The sequence below is a fragment of the Meles meles genome, chromosome 7 (assembly GCF_922984935.1).
Source record: "Meles meles chromosome 7, mMelMel3.1 paternal haplotype, whole genome shotgun sequence".
In the NCBI taxonomy this organism is placed as follows: Eukaryota; Metazoa; Chordata; class Mammalia; order Carnivora; family Mustelidae; genus Meles; species Meles meles.
Window position 1 is genome coordinate 71,063,940 of NC_060072.1, and position 17,570 is coordinate 71,081,509.

Genomic DNA, 17,570 nt, shown 5'->3' on the forward strand with positions numbered 1-17,570 from the left:
TTCCCTAAAACGTGTTTGTTAGAAAAGCTTTTAGCTAGTGCTTCTGCAATCTTGTTAGCTGATTTTTGTTGTGATTGCCCAGACCAAATTGAACTGATTGGCAAAGTCTCCGAGATTTCTGCTAATGTTTTTAGGTTGTGTCCTATCACAGGAAATTAAATGAACATTAAGCATCTCTCTCCCTTCCACTCTCTGGTTTTCTTTTTCTCATTCACTCTCTTACTTTCTTCCTTCATTGATATTTTCCTCCCCTCTTCACCTTTTAAAATGCTTTTGTGCAGAGTGTTACCGTTTTCAATATCTCTGTCTTGTAATTTCTGGGGTGTCAGAAGGTTTCAGTGGTGGTTAAAAGGGAGGCTGTAAGTTCCTATTTGATCCTTCCGTAAAACTTTGGAGGCTGCTTAGTAAAGCACATGACCTTTTGTTGATAGAAGAGAGTCGATTTAAAAAAAAAGAAAAGAAAATTTAATATCACAGCGATGTATCAGTATATTACTCTTGAAATGTCAAGAAAGGGGAAATGGGGATGCTCCCTTTCTAAGTTTTAGTAGCTACTTTTTGTGCTGGTTGTCTTTAACCGATTTTGATTTACTTACATTTTTCCCTTTGGCCAGGATGGGAATAAGTGTATTTGTAATTAAGTAGTTCCTATTTAAAGAAATATGTGCAATATCTTTCCATTTGATGTTGTTGCAAGTAAAATAGGGTTTTGAAAGAATTTTAGCCCTCTTCGTGTTCCTATAAGTACACATTGCAGTTTTTAAATTTGAGTTCTTATCCCAGCATAAGTTCATTTTTTGGAACTATAAATAGAATTTTGTTTGCCATTAAAAAGAATTCAAACTTTGTATTCTGTATGGTGAATTAAAGAAAAAAGCTAAAAAAAGCCAGGATGCATGATACCCAGGCTTTTTTTCATTTTCATGAAAGCTACCTTCTGTATAAACATTTGTTGTCTCTGACTATGCAATGCAGCTAGGTGCTAGACCAGCTGGTTAAAAATATGCTAAGTCAAGCTGTTCATCGCTCAGACGGCTGAATTTGATATGAAAAGACGAAAAAAGAAAGGACAAAGATTAAAACATTCTAGAATTGAAGCAATGGAAGAGAAGAAGGGTATTGAGAAGAAAATAATGCTTGGATGTGGTCACATATTAGAGAAGCCAGCATCAGATCAAGGAAGAAAGTAAAATACCCAACATATATACTTATCAATACTGTCTTCTTTCTTTCATTTCTTCTCTTCCTCTTCCTCTTCCTCTCGCTCTCTCTTTTTTGAATTAGGGTGCATCTTCACAAGATAATTCCGGTGAATGACTGAGCTTTCTTAACAGTCTTGAATTAATTTTTCAAAGTTCTATATGTTAACTCTTTGGAACAGTTAGCTTTTGTTTGGAAATATAGCCTATTTCATATGTAGATATTGAAGTTATTTATATTGGGACATGCTAATTCTTAATGTTGCAGTTTGTTAATATACCACAGTAAGTTTTCTAGCCTGTACAGAGTAGCACATGATTATCTTCAACTCTATACTTTTTCTGAGAATAAAACTCTGAGTCTGATTTGTAAGCCTGTTAACAGACTGTCCTTATAAAAAGGTAGTTACATATTAACAGGCTGTAACCTATTTCTCTATATAGGCAAGCTTTCCTGCTGTGAACCATATTTGTATTTTTTCAATTATCTCTTTTAAACTAAACTTTTCCCCTTTCTATTCTGATGCTCAAATCTCTTAACATTTTTTTTTCCTTCTGGTGAGAATTTTGCCTTTTTTTTTTTTTTTTTGGTCACCCAAAGGCATGCTTCTCTTGCTGGCTAATTAAATAAGCAAGTGATAATCAATAGAGTTATTAATATAGACAGCATATTTGGAAATATTAGTAGCTAAATCATTTTTTAAATGTCATACAGTATAAAATTTCCTAATAATTTCCCCTGTGGTTGTAATTGGTAATACAGACAAAAATCTCGTAATTCTTTACTATTTGTTTACATTGAATTTGTACGACTGAGTGTATCTATAGTCACTCACATAGAGTATTTTGCAGATTAAATATTGAATATTTATATTCTCCAAAGGAGGTATGTGTGCTATTACTGCACTATCATATATAGTGAGCTTTTTTTTTTTTTTTTTTTTTGGTCTTTTCAACTATTGCAACTTTCGTTGAATAAGTAAGTCATTTCCATTGAGTGTTAATTTTTATTCTGTTTGCTCACCTGCCATAGATGAGTTGTTCACTCAAACTTAGTCATAAATCTGTAAAGAAGACTTCTACATCTCTTTATAAAATAAAAAAGTTTGCTCTGGAGGATATAAATAAGTAGTTTGGGGTTCATGTATTTTGAAAGTTTTATGTGATTTTTTTTTTCTGTCTTCATTGGTGGAGTTTTGTCCGTCTTCTTTTATTCTTTCCAACCTGTAGACGACTTTGAACTTTAAGGAATATTGAAAACTTACCAGGATCAAAATTTGGATTTAGATTTATTATGTCTGTATTATCGGCCCTAGAAATGAACATGGTCAATACTGTCAGACTAATAAGCACTTGTTAAATAATTCAGAAGTAGTAACAGTTTCACTGTCTGTTAAAAAAATGTTGAGGAGGTAGAGCAAATTGAACAGTGATCCTAAAAAGTAAAGAAGTAGAAATCTTCTATTTTTATTTTTAAGCATCCCTGTCATAACTGATTATGATTAATGAAAAATATAATTCTAAGTGGGAGGTGAATAGGCAAAGTATGTTCTAAGACATTATTTGTAAGCAGAGTCTTTTACATCATACTATTTAGGGGAAACATAACTGGCAACATGGTCTAAATGTTAGTAATAGCATCATGAGAAAGAACACTTGAACTTTCCTAAAATTTTTAAAAGAAGACAGTATAATAGATAATAAAAAATTTAGACATAAGGTTTTTCCTTTCAGAATACCATCAATTTTTTTCGTATTCCTAGAATGAAAATATTTAAAACACTTGCCTTACATATCAATATTAGCTTGTGTCTAGTGAACAAAAAAGGAATTTTTGATACTGTTAATAGTTTCAAAAAATTTTTCAATTTATTTCCTTTATGTTTGTATGTATCCTATCTGATTATAGTGTATTAGTTTTATGACTAAGTTACTTGTTAGACTTTTCAATTGCTTATGTTAGAGATTAATTAAAAAGCAAGTATAAGATGATTGCTTAAGAAGACAGTCTGATAATGTCTAGAAAAAAAAGTTGGGATTGAAGGTAGTGAGATGAAGAAAATTAAGCTTATAGTATCACCTCTTTGCTTCTCTCAAAACGGGTGCAGACAACAGCCTGTCTATTCTACATGTTGAAAGGAACACCATGGGAATAAAACCTTCTGCAATAAAAATCTAACTTACTTTATATTCCCCTCAAATTTATCTGTGGTCACACTGGCTTAAGAAATACGTTTTCTTGACATTAGGAAAATTTTAAGTGGTGGTTTTTTTGTTTTTGTTTTTTTGTTTTTTTTCTGAAGAGACAAATATAAATCAGGTACTGTGAAAAGCTAATTTGTATAACTACCATGAAAAATAACTCTTAGTGGGCTGTAAGACTATCTCTGACATTAGCTGTACTAAAGTTTGGCCATAATAATAAAATATTTATTACCCAGACAGATTTATTCAGCATAGTTAGAAACTTCATGAGTGATAAGTACATTCAAGTTAGCAGGTAACCTCCAGGTGTGAATTAAACAAAAGTTATCTTTTCACATCTGTCACCTTATCACAACTGTAAAACCTCTAAGTTTGATATTGTATTTTGAGGACGTCTTGATATATGCCTTTGCTCATTTTATTTATTTTTATCTACTGCTACTTTGTAGAGGAAAAGGTCCCTGCTACTGAGTATAGATTTTAATTACTATCTCAATAATTTGCAAGCTAATTTGGCTAAGATATTAGTTTAGAATACAGCTTGCCTGAAGAACTAGACATGCTAGACTTCCTTCATAGTTGAGTCCTGTCCCAAGGACTTAACAGGAGACCTGCCTGATTACGAAGAACAATTAAGGGTTAAATGTCAGGTGGCACTGTGTACTGCTCAGTGCTTAGCAGGTTGACAGATAGAGAAATGTGTGAATATTATGATTACTTCACATGTTGATGTGTTTTCTTATGTTTCTCAAATACAATAAGCGCTTGATAACAGGATAACGTATTTACCTGTTCTTGGGGAGCTTTTAACTGAAATCTGTGTGTGCACCATACCTGAGAGGCAAATAATAAGACCAACTCTAATGCTTTAGCACATGATTCCTCCACAGAATTGGAAGCTGTTTCAAATGGATTATATTCATAATGCATTTAAAAAGCAAAATTATGTTCCTGGATAAAGTCTGATCTTTATTGTCTGTTCTTTCCACTATCAATTCTCCAAACACCTAATGAGTGTATGTATAACGCAGATGTGTGTTATGTAGATTGAACATCTCTCTTATTTTTATAGGTTAAAAAATTAGCATAAAGGATGGATTTTTGTTTTCTCCCATAATTTGTTATTCATTTATAAGTTCCATGAAGTTAACTAACAGCATGGGAAATAAACCAATCTGGATATCTCTCTTGTACTATCTCACATAGAGTTTAATGTCAGGTGTCTGACTCAGATGATAGCAGTCAGATAAAAAGATGTTCAAAGATTTAACCAAAATATGAAACATCGTCCTTTTAATGGAAAAATTCTGTTGAGCAAGAAATGGACTAAAACACAGAAAATTCTTCCTTACGTCATTCATTCTGTCCTTTCTTTTCATTGATTGATAGCATCGTCATTTATATTAAATTTTTAAAACGTGAATGCTATATGGGTGAGCATGACCAAATGATATTGCTAGAGAAGAAAAAAAATGAAGGGCTGTTAGTATTTAGCTTCAGTGAATAGTGTTTGTTTGGGACCCTTTAAGAGAATGCTTCATATTCTTTCATTTTAACCAGAAGCTGATAATGGTTCAGGAGAAGACCTTTTATTCGTTTTGATTTCTGTGTTTTCTCCTGCAGTTTGGAAACTGCGTTCCCTTTCCTTTCACGCTATCTGTTCTTCTCTTCACTTACTAGTTGAGAGTTCATACATCTCCTCTGGAGATCCTGTGGCGTATGGTTCTGCTTGTCCAATAGGGGGGTGTTGCATTTCTACACATTCAGTATCCTTTTCCCTTGGAGGCTGAGAGTAAAACCTCAGCAGTACTCCCTGCCTTTGCCAGCCTGAGGAGTCAGAGACTCAAAGTTGTTCCCAGCTCTTGCGCCTTCATTGTAGAGCTGCATTCGGCTCAGTGGGCTGCCGAGAAGGACCAGACCGAAACAAGATTTAGAAGAATTCTGGTGAGAACTGTTTATAGGGATATGGTATTTTAAAAGAATGTGGTAAACAAACAGAATTGTGGCATAAACAAAGATAATTAGCATAAACAATGTCGTTTTAGGACAGGTGGTTTAAAAAAACAAACAAAACAAAAAACCCAAATATGAACCCAACTTGAATGCTGCCAGTTTGGAACCACTGAACCTTAATCTGTACTTCATGAGAATTACCCAGGTTTGTTGATAAACTTGTTAACATGCTTTTTCTGTTTCTTTTGTATCATTTTCCGGTCATTATGCCCTTTTGTCACCCAGCTTGAAAGTAATTAATCTATTACAAGGTAGTTTAAGGACTTTTACCCATAAAACATGACAGAAGGAAAATTAAAAACAAAAGCTTGTAGTTGTTCATAGGCATTTGAAGTCAGTGTTGAACCTTTAATCAATTCAAACCTGAACTCGTCTCATTGGATTTTAAATTTCTCTTTCTTTTATCTAAGTAACATTTCAGTTACTTGGTCTTTGGTGTTAATACATTTACTTTTGTCTTGCCTTAGAATTCAGGGTTGGTTTTTTGTTGTTGTTGTTGTTGTTGCTTGTTTTGGGGTTTTTGTTTTGTTTTGTTTTTTAGTCCCCTCCACCCCCATGGCTGAATCATCACTTGTGTTGTATGTTTATTTCTAAGTGTTGCTTATTGTTTCTTCCTATTTTCTCTATAACTTAGTGAAGATGGTGTAGCAGTATGTATCTGGCTGGGGATCACGCAGTATGAAGATGCTAGTTGTTGTGAACCACATTATCTAAACCTGCTCTGCTTCATGATGAATTTTTATCTGGAGACATTTAGGTTTATTACTAAATGACATTTTTTCCCTTAATGTCTTATACTGAAATATTTTGACTTTATTGAAATGTGGAGTGTGGTGAACAGAAAACTGTGTGTTTTTCTTGCATTAAGGACCAAAGTAGTTTTTGGTAAAGCTAAAAAGATTTTTCCCCCCTCTTCATTTTCGCATGGAGAATGGGGACCAGCAATTCCAAGTAGGTATCTCTGGTATTCTGTAGCCCTTCTCTTTGCTGAAATGAAAGCATTTGTGAATGAGTTTTGGTTTCTTGGAGTTATAAAAATGTGTGTAAACTAGTAAACCATGTCTCATTCATGTGCTATGGAGATTTCTCGTACTTCAGGGACAAAAATAATTTGGCTACTAACGAATTAGGGCTACCTGCCAGTGCCAACACATACTGTAGGTAAGAGGAACACTATAAAGAAATGCTGCTGGCAGCAAATCCATTGAAACTTTCATATGTAACAGCGTTCTATTTCTGCTCTTCACATCTTTGAAAGAATGTGTTTTTTAGAAAAGAAAATGTTGAGAAACAGAAAATATGATTTTTCTTAAAAATGTATTAGTAGCTTTATTTTTAATATTTCTCATTGTGCAGATGCAGAGAGTTTGATTATGTGCTATGCGCATGTGCCTCTCCCCTACCTATCCTAGTCATTTCTGTCACATTGAAACCTAAGAATCAGACGGACTGAGAATAGGTGTAATATGAAGAAATGAAATTCACTGTGGAGGCCCCCCCCCAAAAAAGAAAACACGCTCAAGACCTTATAAGGTTTCTATACTGGCAGTTTAAGAGAGATCAGTTGGGATGCTGACCTGCAATTTTATAAATGAGTGTTCTCTCCTTAAGGGCTTCAGGAACACTACTGAGAAAAGAAGGGAAAGGGTTAATCTGCTTGGCATATTGATATATTTTTTTAATCTAGGAGTAAAAGAAGACACAAGCCCAAATAGTGTTTGGTTGGTACATTTTTAATCAAAATTTATTTCAAAATGTAGTCAGTGATTTACTTTATTACTGATTTTGTTTTGTTTTGTTTTGTTTTGTTTTCGTATTAATTAGGATCAAGATACCAAGGGGGTAGTTTGGAAACTGGTTGTAGAACTTGCACATATGATCTGTTGAGTTGACGTTTTCAACAATTTTGTATTTATCTAATAAAAGAACATTGTAATGAAAAAGAAGCACAAACACTGAAAATGAGAAGTAGCCTTCACATGAGAACACAAAATGAGAAAAATAATGCTGTATTTATGCTGTACTTTTTCACTCACAGTTACTTATAGGCTGCTTGACAAAGTTCTAAAACATTTTATTCCAATTCTGGAGTTAAGGTCTAACTTGTTTGCCTACAATTATTTCTTTGGGTTATTTACCTGGGCCCAGAGTTTGTTGGGCAATAATTTACAAAGTCCAAAGACTTTATTTTTACTCTTTTCCTGATGTCTCTTTGTTTCACACCCCCCCCACCCCTTATTTGCTATTGAGTTTCATCATATGTTTGAAAAGAGTTTGCAGGAATATGTCACACAACATTAACAGTGCTATTTCTTTGCTTCTTTTTCATCTGCACTTATAAGAGATCTATGTTGAAGATTTGTTAGAATAATATATAGTGTTCATATTCTTTAGTAGAGAAAGGAATGAGCTGGTGATCAAACTATTCAATTTCTGATTTCATTTATTAATTCAGTTTTGACCTTGAATGAGTGATAACTGAATATACAATATCAGATTCAGATTGTCATCTCTCCCATAATATCAGCAGGATGTGAAGAAAACTTTTATGTAATATTCCAAGTACCATTAATCAAACAACACCTAGGAGTAGAAAAATAAAGATAACAATAAATGCTATTTCTGAGGCAAGAACTTCTATTTCCCTCTAGCCCTAAACATAGCTAGAATATGGGAAATAGAGGAAAAGTTATTGTTTTTAGAGCACCAAGGATTATGGGATATGAATATGGTGGTGTAATTTTTCCTAAAAATTAACATTACTGGAAAAATAAAATGGTTCTAATTTGACCTAAAAACAATTTAGGAATATTTAATGATTTAAAAGCATTATTTTAGAGAAAGAAAGCATATCCAAAAGATCCTGATAACAATTTAAAGAATCAAAGTGAAGGAGCAGAATATATAGACTTTTATAAGTAAACTAAAAGATAATTGGGAGTCTCTAAGACTTCTGTGAAGAATATATATATATAATAGTATTCCAGCTTGAGAAATCTGAAGGTGGTATTGTCATGCATATTGAAGGAACAATTTGAATTCAAAAAGTTTGGTAGCTCAAGATATGCTTGAATAAAATTGGGGAATTATTTGAGATTTTGGATAGAGACGAGGAAGTTGAGTGTTAGAGGCCTAAGGCGTACATAACAAATGAAAATATTTTGTCGGCTTTGAGTATATTTCTCCTAAGACATAGAACAATTTCCTCTCTTTTTGGTAAACATTTATATTTGTCAGTATCTTCACTGATTTTTTTTTTCTAAGTAAAATATATGGAGAGTATTATTAGCTGGGTATAACATCTCAAGTTCTAGTTCTCCCCTATAGACTAAGAAGTTTTGTGTCTAAGGGGATGCATCTGTAAAATGTGAAGATAGGCTGGGTAATTTCTAAAATCTTTGACCTTTGAAATTTTATTACCTTGGACTCCATTTGAAAGATCCCTAGCTCCTTACTCTAGTGGTCAGAATTCTTACATTTATGCAACTGTTGGGAGCCAGAGTATTTCATTCCCAGCCCTTCCATGGGGGAATCACTTCTCAGTTTACCTGTCCTTTGAGTGGTATTTGCAGGAACAAGTAGCCATAATATATTTTAGGAGTTTTAAATCTAAGAACTAGCTATAATTCTTATTCAGGATTAAGTTCTCAAATTAGCTATGAACTATTTTGAAGCCGATGGTTCAAAAGAGAGGATTCATGTTTTATGTGGTTGAAACTCTCAGGTGCCTCAGATCACCATCTTCAACTATAACGAATACCATAAAAAATAAATTATATATGGACTATTGAAAAGGGAACTATGGGGCAATATGAAAAGCATGAGAGTGACATTTTAGGTCAAAGAGCTTGACGTATTTATAAGAATAAGATAAAAGAAAAAAAAAGAGAAAAGGCTAGAAAGTAGAGCATCAGGACAACCCTGGGGCTATGGACAGTATATGTCTTTATATGAATAAATAAAACACTGGGCAGGAAAGTGGTAAGATTAACTGAGACTATAAACAGGTAGCCCAAAGAAAGATTTTAGGTGGTTCCCGAAATAAATTAGTCAATTATTAGGATCATGTCAACCAACCTTATATACAATAGTTGGTTTTCTGGCAATTTTAGGAAAATAAATGTTAAACCCTAAAGCGAGAAGTAGAGGAATAAACAATGAAAGATGCACTTACAAAGCTATATTATCTGAAAGGGCAAGCTTCACATATTGTTAATATGTTACATTTGGCAGATTGCTTGCTTTTTTTTTTTTTTTAAACAGTGTTTGAAAAAAAAAAAAAGTGTAGTTATACCATCAGCAACATAATCTGTGACTCCGTATCCAAGGACTTTCTGTATTCTATGTACTTTGAAAATATGGCTATGGTATGACAAAGTCCTTGTACAGATTAGTTGTAAGTTTTAAATATAGATTCATACATTTAGGATAACATAGGAATTGGTTATTAGTTAAAATTCATTATTTGTTTAATAATTCAGATACAGAATTTTTAAAATTTCTATTCCTGCTACTTTAAGAATAAAGAATGGATGTTATCCTCTTATTCTCTTGGTGTAGATATAGAGGTTGTAAACAAAACAAAACAAACAGAAAAGGACCTTGCTGCAACAGAACTACATTTAGAACTAGGACCAAAGGGAAATGTGCAAATATCCTACTGTTAAATAAGAAAGAAAATCTGGAAATCATCCAGTTGAGCAACTTACTGCTAATATATTTTATAATGTAGCATTTAGTGATATACAAAGTTGGCATATGTTCCTACAGTTTCTAAATCGAGAATTAAAACTTTGTAATGTATAAGTCATTTAAATTCTTTGGGTTTCAGCCATGCATCTATAAAATGGGCTTTAAAATGAGTATAAAATTATTTATCCCCTAATTCTTGTGAGTCATTTTAAATTTATGAAAATTTATAAAAATATTTGGATTATCTCTGAATGCAAGCCACTGAATTCAGACTTTGAAAAAAATTATTTTTGTTTGATAACATACATGTTAGCATATGAAATAATGCCTATAAGAAATTCATTGACTTATTTTTTTTAATTTTGTTGTAGCTACAACTATAATTATCTTAAATGCACTTATGATTATTGATCCCAGGTAACTTGTATCTCTGTAGCAGCAATATAGCATAGCTTCCTCTGCTTACTGCTAATAATGCAATATCCTAAAATTACATCTCTTCCCCTTTAATATATAAGAAATATGATACACTAAAAGCTGTTTTTGCAAGTGTTAATATATCAAGTATTAAAATAATGAATATCCTGATCTAACATATTCCTGTATTTAAAACTATGCAAATTAAAACTCATTTATTTGTGTATTGTCATAAAAATGAATCATTTTATATAAAAATACTGGACAACAAAAAAGAATTTTTTATTAAGATAAAAAGGGTCACTTGCTTTGTAAAGCATTGTTTGTACAAATATTTTGAAAATAGGAAAATACTAAGTAACTTGAAGAAAGTTATCTATACCAATAGAGTGCATCATAGATTTTCATGGTGAAAGCAACATGAGGAGTTTTTCATTAGCTACCTATTTCTTATATTCTGGGTGAGCTTGGGAAAATTTATAGATTTCTTTTTATGGGCAGCTGTATAACAAGCAAACAAAAACATCCAAGAAACAGAACCTTTATTTTTTATATAAAATTGTTTTCCACTGATATAATCTGTTGAAAGCCATAAGCCATCCAAAGTGCTGATACCAATTTAAGAAGATGATCTTTTGCCTTAATTATACATCTGGGAAATATTAGCTGAACATTTTGTGGAGAACAGTGAATACCTTAGTTGCCAGTTGTCTAAAATGCTGCTAATGATCGACATAGTGCCAGTGTTTTGATGGCTAAAACCTAGGCTGAATATGAATACAAAGAACACAGTTGGGGGAAAAAAAAAGCACACGTTTTACACAAAACAGATTTCAACCATCTGCTTGGCACTTAAGTTTGCGACTATAGGCAATATATGAAAGAGACCACTGTCCATGTTATGAATGGTATCACTTTTATTGGTACCTTAGAAAAACCATAGGGTTTTGAAAGCATATATAACCCATGATTTTCTTTAGCTAAATAATGAAAACAAGGGCCTCAGCCAAAAATTTGTTCCCTCTATAATCTCTTCTATGTCAGTCTTCTTTTCCTAGCAAAATGGGTTTTGCTAATAAAGTAGGTCTTAGTTCCACACCTCAGGATATTAAAATATACCAGACAACACTACACAAGTCGCCCTTAGGACGAGAACCCCAGATGGTTATGAGATAAAATACTGTTTGCTTTAGGAAGAGGTTATATTCCTGAGTCTGTTGCCTGAATACTATGGTGCATGTCAAATCAGCATGGAAGTTAATGGTCCAGAAGCACTTCTGAATTTAATGCTTTCCCATTTGTTCTGAATTTATAGTATTAAATCAGACCAATGCTGTTTCATCACTAGTTCAGTAAGGGAAAATCATGCTATAGATAGTAAATTATAGGCAAAATCTAATTATTTGACCCATTTCATTTACCTTAAAGGTATGGGAGAAGTCCTCAATAAAAGAATATTGGCAAGGTATTAAATACTAGAAGCTTTTAAATTTATGAAGTAGTTGGTAAGAGCTATTATAGACTGTTACTTAGCACATGATGAGCCAAAAATATATTTTGACTAAGTCGTTTGACCCGTTATTTTCCTTAGCTGAAGTAGATTTTGCATTTTTAAATATCGGAAAAATTAAGCTTTTAGAATGTTCATTTGTCTAGGTTGTATCAGTTGGCAAAGATATATAGCTTTTTTAGTTTTTGAGGAAGAAATACGTAATTTAGGAAAAAGTATAAAGAAAAGCTCTCAGAATCCTTGTATATTTGTGCTTTCCAATATGGTAGCTCTTAGCCACATGACACTTAGGCACTTGAAATGTGGCTAGTTTCAACTGAGATTTGCTATAAGTATAAAAAAAACAGTGGATTTTGAAGACTCAGTCTGAAAGAAAGGATGCAAAACATCTTGCTAAGGTATTTTTTTAGTATTGATTACGTGTTGAAGAAATATTGATTATACATTGAAATAACAACATTTTGCTATACAGACAAATAAAATATGTTGTTAAAGTTATTTTCACCTGTTTCTTTTCACTTTTTTAACATGGCAACTGGAAAATTTCAAAATACATGCATGGCTCTTATTTGTGGTTCACATTTTATTTCTATTGGATGGCACTGTTTTATTCCTTTCCACGGAGCGAGGAAAATCAAAACTTCTATCTCTATCTGGATTCTAGTTGTTACAGCTCAGTAGGGTAGTAATGAATCAGAAAGAGTTAAGTTTTTATTAACCATCTTCCCTTTTTGGCTTCTTTCTGTAAGAAGGTGAAGTTGTATCACTTTTTTAAAAAACCTTGGTAGTAACACTGACTTACACAGATCTTTATATCATTTATCCAATGAATTCTGTCAGTTTCTTCAAATTTCCATGGAATCAGAATAGAAGAGATGTTTGCTTAAGAATTGTATAGGTTATTTTAGAGATTATATGTTTAAAAGGGCAATTATATTTACTTTTTGAAATGCCACCATGTATATTTGTCATTTCAGCACTGGGTTTAAAGAAGTTTGTGGTTGGGTGGGAATACCTTCCCCTTTCGCATCCCAGCTGATACTACACACAGTTTCTAAAATTGACCCACAAGATGTGATCCAAGCTCTTTCTCTATACATATAGAGATATACTAATAGAGATAGATATAAAGATAGCACTGACATTCAGTATGTACTTATTCTGTGCCAGCCTTAGCCTCACAGAAATCTCATTTGTATCCCTATTTCACAAACGAAGAAAATGAAAGAAAGAGAGTTGCCTAACTTCCCAGGTAACAAGTGGCAGAGCTGGGATACAAATCCCAACAGTCCAGCTCCAAAGAACTCACTCTTAGCCATCAAACTGTAGTACTGATCTAGATAATAAAGTGCTTCCAGAACTTTATAATCTGTTATTTAAGTTGCAGAAATTTATCCATTCATTCAACGGATGTATTTCAAATACCTACTATGTAATACCAGCATTATTTTCGTTGATGAATAAATATTACTAAAAAATCAGACACGATAAATAAATAACATACAATGATTGTGGTCCAGACTTCTAATTTCTCTGATCTGAATGAATTCATTCATACATGGCACAGGGCAATGTGCTAGACAGGGGATACATGGACAGTTATATAAAGGGTTTCTTACTAAAGGCTTCTTGAGACTGTTTTTGAGAGATACTAATTTCCAGTGCACATTATAGATGGAATTTCGTTTGAGAAGTGTAACTACGTAAAATTTCTTAAATGTCTCTTTATTAAGTCCTTCACAGTGGACTTCTTCTAGAAATAATATCTTTATGGACAGGCAGTAGCTCTGCTCAGAAAGTTTATCTGATTAGTTTTTGCTATCTTAATGGGTAGGATGCCTCATTACAATAGAGTAATTTTTAGATATGTTGCTGTTCACATCTTCAGTGGTGATGAATTGGTAAATAATGATATGTGTTTTAGGTCTTGATCTTGTAAGTGATATATAATGGCTTATATATATATATTATATATATATATAAGCCATATATAGATATGGCTGAGGCTTCTGGTGGATGCTTTGATTTCTTAATACCTTACTAGGGAGAAATCATATAACTATGGGTAGGCTTTGGAGACTGTTTAAATATATTCTACAACTCAGCTACTTATTAGCTGTGTCAATTTTGCAAGTTACATAAACTTTCCATGTCTTAATTTCTTTATCTGTTAAATGGGGATATAATAATTCCCATCTCTTAGGTCACTTTACTACTTACATAAGAAACGAACCTTGAGCAGATTTTAATAATGTAGAAAGAATTCAAAGAATATTTCACATAATATGACAAATAACATTGGACTATAAGTTGATATGTAAATATCAAGTACTTAATAAATAATATTGAAGCCAGTGGTTTGTACAAGATTTATAAGAACTTCAAGTACTTCCTAAAAGGATTAAAAATATTTAAAGGAAAATATTTCTGTCATGGAATCCCTTAGCTTTTTTTTTAACTATTATACATGTGTAATCCATATATTTGTTATATAAAGATACATACATGTATTATAAAATTACATATTATATCTATATTATGTATATCATATACACATTAATGTATGTGTGCACATAAATAAGTAGTTAGAATAAGGGAAGATAATTCTTTCTAAAACATTGGTTAAGAATACTCTTTGTAACCTGACAGTCATAATAAGGTTAATGATTATCATTTTCTGGCCAAAACAACAACAACAACAACAACAACACCTAAGCAAACCCCACAAAACAACAACACAAAACACCTACCATATTATCAGTAATCACAGTTGTTTTGGGGGACCCTGATGTGAAAGAGTCATTGGTTTTATGATTCCTTAAGTTGTCTTCGATAGAAGTATTGTAGAAGATTCATAAGGCATTCTTTACATTGCCATTTTTAGTACAGCCAGATAAGAGAAAGAATATTGAATGATAACTAACTTAGTGAAGGAAGACATTTCTATAAGTAGCTAAACTAATGTTTGCCAGGTATGTAGATTTCCTGGTGAAAGGATATTGGCAGAGATCTAAGAAAAGGCTAACATGTCCCTTAAACTATCTCCTTTAAATAACAGTTGTTACATCCAGACGGTTGCTAAGAGATAAGAAACAATCAGTTCTTGACTGAGTTGTATTCTTGCCTAGATTGAGGGCACTCCCACTTCTGTCCTTAAATCGACTCTAGGTTTAGGAGGTCATAGAGACAAAGCAAGAATTTTCCTCAGGAAACACTTTTGGATCTGCTCGAAGACCCGAAAATCATCCCATTGAGACCCTAGACTTTGGTATAGTACAACGCAGTGGGGGTCATCTTCATCTGAAGTATGTGAAGGCTGTCTTTTATTAATTGTCCACTTTGATAAATGTGTTGTTTTTGCAGATCTCAAACAATACAGCATCTCACTGGGTCCTCTGGGTTTATTAACTTTAAAAGTCATCCCAGATTGACTAAATGAGTTAAATTAGCAGAAGATTTTATATGCTTTCATTATGACTTACTTAATCATCTCTACACATCTCCATTTAAAGTGATGTAGACACAGAAACAGTCCCATCTTGATTTGTTCATTGAAAAATACTTAGTGAATACTTACTATGTAAATCACTTGTTCAGCAAGATAAAGGTACACATCAGTATTTTTTTTAAACACAGATTCTGGACTTTACTCCCAGAAATCTTTTTTTTTTTTTTTAATATTTTATTTTTATTTGACAGAGAAATCACAACTAAGCAGAGAGGCAGGCAGAGAGAGAGGAGGAAGCAGGTTCCCTGCAGAGCAGAAAGCCCCATGTGGGGCTCAATCCCAGGATCCTGGGATCATGACCTGAGCCGAAGGCAGAGGCTTTAACCCACTGAGCCACCCAGGCACCCCTACACATCAGTATTAATAAAAGAACAGGAGGAAGTGGTGAATGTAGGAAAAAGTGTAGGATAAAAGAGATTTTTACGATTTATCATGTTATAAATATGAGAATAATCATTAAAAAGTATCACTTTTTACCTTTTGCTAACTTAAAGCATTACCAAAATCGATTGTTTGGGTTTAGGTATAATTATTTTATAGCTGCTCTTTATGACAACATTTAGGCACTTAGAGATCACAATGGTAAAGCTAACTCACAAGCCCAGAATATTTTTGAATTTACATTTGCTGCCACTGAAAACTCCCTAGTCATCTAAAAAATGTCACAGTTCTTCAAATACAGAACTTTTCTTAATGTTTCTTTTTCCTTTTTTTATTAAAAAGTATCTGGATCTATAGAAAAGTGGAAAGAGGGGTACAAAGAGCATTCATATACTTTATACTGTTCAGGTTTTGTTATTTATTAATTTTAGGCCTTTACTTTTTTTTTTTTTTTCCTTTTCTGATTCATTTACAAGCACGTTGCAAGGCTAACACTTCTAAGAACTAGGACGTTCTCCAACATAACCACAGTAAACATTAGCACATCCAAGAATGTAGTATTAATACAGTGGTATTATTTGATATAGTCCATATCCACATTTCCTAATGGTCCCAGTAATATCTTTTATAGTTGTTTTTTTTTTTTCCTCTTTAAAATCAGGATCAAGTCAAGCATTAGGTATTGCGTTTACTGGTCATATCTCTCTAGGTCTCCCTTCATTGTAAATAGTACCCTTCCATCTTTGTGTCTTGACATTGACATCAACATTTTTTAAGAGTCCTGGCCATTTGTCTCACATAGTATCTCACAATATTGAATTTGTCTGATTGCATCCTCATGATTAAATTCAGATTAGGTACAGATTTAAGACAGTTATTAGAACATTGTCCTTTTTAAAATCACTTAAGATTATAATCGGATTTGTCAGAAGTGGATACCTATCGAGTTCAAATTTTGGTGTACCAAATTCATGGAGATTTCTTTTTAACTGGCTTAGATTTTTAATGGATCTAATCTGTGATCAGGAAGTTTTCTGAGCCATATGATTTGTCATGCACAAAGCTATTTGGTACTAGTAGTTGAGAGAACAGAGAAACCGCTACAATTCATCCATAAAGTCTACTCTGCAGTCGGACATAAATACTAAATTTTTTGCAGGTAATAACCTAAAAATATTGATTACAATGTCTATGTAATAGGGTAGCACTGTGAAAACACTGTATATTTTGTTAGATTGGAATTCATACTTAAAACTACAATGTTACTCTTTATGAAAAATGCTAGATGTCAAAACAAACTCAACTCTTTTTCTTATTCTTCATTCACTGTTCTCATCTTTTTAAAAGTAATCTTTTTAAAAATAAAAGAAGTAATATTTTTAAAGATTCTAAGAAAGCTTGAGAAAAATAGAGGCAAAAACAGGCTATTCTTTTTTGTTTTAACTCTACCACCATACTTTAATAAAGATAGGTTAAGATTTAAAAAAAAAATTCATAGAATGGAGATCTTTTTTTGTTGCCAACATTTTCAAATCTCTTTAAAGTGAGAATTTAGCAGTTTGAGACTTGCCCTTATTTCAAGGTAGTGTATAGCATAGATTCTAGATGCCTGTGCTTAGATCTTGACTGTATTTCACTAGCTGTG

At 32.7% G+C, this 17,570-nt stretch overlaps 1 protein-coding gene across 5 annotated transcripts in view; it reads left to right on the top strand.

Moving 5' to 3' along the window:
- The window catches only part of SOX5 (SRY-box transcription factor 5), a 999,188-nt gene that overhangs the window by 588,196 nt on the left and 393,422 nt on the right, over window positions 1-17,570 (top strand). The gene's annotated exons all lie outside the window — the stretch shown is intronic.